The following is a 3,029-nucleotide window of genomic DNA, read 5'->3' as shown; positions in this document are numbered from 1 at the left end:
GATATACAAAAGAATTCAGTATGGTGTAAGTTTTCCCACATGTGGCCAGTGATACATCATTATAGCTGTCTGCCTGATAGCATCACACAACCTGGTTAGCAATTCTTCTCCCTTGATATGATAAATAGTGCAAACATTATGGAGTGAGATCACTTTGATTTATGAAAGTCTTAAAGCAGCAATATGTACCTGCTCATTTGGTATAGGCAACAACAGATGCTAGAAAGACTTGGGTAGCCTTTATTTCAGTTTGTTTTTTTACTGGAACATTACAAAAACAGAAAAAAATATGTTATTATTTGAAACTTAGAACTAGGATAAATACAGTATGAAATTCTCTTTTGGGGCTTAATCCAAAGCCCTCTGAAGTCAATGGGAGTCTTCCCATTTGACTTCTATAGGCACTGGGTTGGGTCTTAAGTAATCTCAAAACATTGTGGATAGATTCTTTCAAAATCAAATCAGTTTGATTATGTTGTCTCACTTGGTGCATTAACATAACGTTGCTCCCCTTCTAAACATACATTATTTGCAATGCCTGTTCTGAGTTATGCGTGTATAAATTACGTCTTTTTATCCTCTTTTCAGTTATTCATCTCCAAGGCCTAACAAAGCTCTCTTGCTTCAGGACCCTAACTCCTTAGTCTGTAATTTTTTCTTGACTTAATAATAGTTCCTTTTTACTTATCCTTGTAATACCACATTCGTGTGTATAAACATTTGTAGAAGACAGAAGTAATTTTATTTTAATATTTTGCGTGGAGAATTATGTAGTATTGGCATAAATGGTGAGGGGAAGGAGGTTATGTTTTTACTCTTCTCTTCTTTAAAGTAGGGTGCAGTGTAGCAGCGTGTGATTAGCAGCAATATTTTGTGCTTAGCATCTGAATTGAATCATAAGTCATTTCCCCATTTTCTAAACTGGTTAATATAACACTTCACCACTTCTCCTCTCTTCCCCCGACCCATGCAGTAAAATAAATCTTCCAAACTTTTTCTTTCTGTTTCATGGCCCTCCTACTGAATGTTGACACTTGAAAATATTTAATTTTGCTTAGAAGAACTGATGAACTTCATAAGTACAAGTGGGAAGACAAAGCTTTTCAAATGCTGAATGTGAAGTGTTTAAAAACATAGTAGGGTTTGCACAGCACTCCAATCAGTATAAAAATGGTTCAGCTACTAAACGGGATAAAAGACTTGTGTGTAATCCAGATTTTACCTAGCTCCCATATTTCACTTCAAATGTTAATGTCAGTTTTTTTGTATACTTATAGTCGCAAAGAAGCCATGCTGTTCTGATATATATATATATATATATATTTGTGTGCGTTTGTATTTGTGACATTGTCATGTATCAAAAGTCTCTAATTTCCATTAGCAATCCCTAAACTCAATCTCCCCAAAGCTTTTGGTCCCTCTAAATGCCTAATTTGTGCCTCCATATATATTTGATCAAAAGCAATTCAAATGTACAAAATGAGCCACACTGGATAACCATAATTTAACCATGTGAAAACGAAGGGGGACATTTTCAGATGATTAGCTTCCCTTTTCCTTTATGTGAGTTGTAGTCAAAACATGTACATTCATGCTTAAATATGCTTAAATCTCTATTTGATTGACCTGTTATTTTCTATATGTAACTTTTTGATCAGACATGTAGGATTCCTTACAGGGGAAGAAAAACATAAGTTTTGAAAACTATATTTTAAGCTACCTCTTTGTTAGTAAATTTGTATACAGTGAACAATGTTTTAATTAGAATTACTGTGGTAAAGAATGTCTGTTGATGTTCTTTTAGCTAATCTCACTTGGGGTTTGCAATTGCCCTCCCTAGACCTTGTTCTACTTCTCTGTCTCTTGTATCGTATCAAGACACAATGGGGAGTTGTTCTGTTTTGCTTTTATTAAATAGAAGTTAACCTCTGCACAAGGATCACACGAGACAGCTGGTTGAGCCCCAAAAGGACAGATAATATGTAATTAGGAAGAACTGCCACTCCCATTTCCTACAGCTTATAGACAAGTTATCCAACACAGATTGGTACCAGATTGCCCGCTGGCAACTCGGGCAGGTTCCAAATGTTGGAACAATTATTAAAGCCATTTTGTGAGTCAAATTTATTTCTTCTGTAGAATCAAATTATATGATTTCAACAGAGCTGCTAAAAAACCTGTGCTTTAGACACAAGGATGGGAATTCCAGAAGTGCTTTGCTTGGCCTACCTCTGCTTCTACTGAGGTCAGTGGGAGTTCTACCATTAGCTTCAAAGGGAACAAAAGTAGGCCAAGGCTCAGCACCAAGTCCACAAAGGTATTTAGGATTCTAACTTCCACTGATTTCAAAGGAAGAGCCCAACCCCAAAAGGTAAAAGGAAGTTAGCTATAAAGAGAAAATTAAAATGGAAAAAGATACTGAAGTTTAATGAAGAAACAAAAATTACACCCTTTTTATTGTGGAATTAGGAATATCTGCACATGTAATCACCAGGAAAACTAGTACTTCACTCCATGACAGAACAAAATTGAATTCACATTGTAATCAGCTCCCAGACTTTAAACTATTAAAAAAAAATCTAATGAGAGAAATGTTATTGTATTTCACGGGTTATAAAATATAACTTTTAAGCATTCCATATGATGTGCTTGTATTACATATTATGCAGTTTTTCCCACCACTGTACTTTCAAACACAGCTGAATGTTAGCATTTATGTCATGAAAGAATGTCTGGAGTGTTGTTTTTTTTAAATGAGCTTTTTTTATCTGTCCAGACTTTTGTTACAGCACTGGATGCAGCTCAAGTTAAAGTTCTTCTGCTACCTTGTGGTTGTAACTTTAAAATACCATATATTCTGCAGAATGTACAGAATTATTGGATGTGTATTTTTATTTGTGGCAATTTCAAGTCAGTTAAACAAAGGTTTTATGCCATCCTGCCCAAACCTACACCAGAAGATAAATCCAATAGGCTCCTTTGGTTCAGATTCATTTTCATTCATCTGCCCACTATTTTAAGTCCCAATC

The sequence above is a fragment of the Mauremys reevesii genome, linkage group 6, assembly GCF_016161935.1.
Source record: "Mauremys reevesii isolate NIE-2019 linkage group 6, ASM1616193v1, whole genome shotgun sequence".
Lineage (NCBI taxonomy): Eukaryota > Metazoa > Chordata > Testudines > Geoemydidae > Mauremys > Mauremys reevesii.
Note: the sequence above shows the minus strand (reverse complement) of the source record.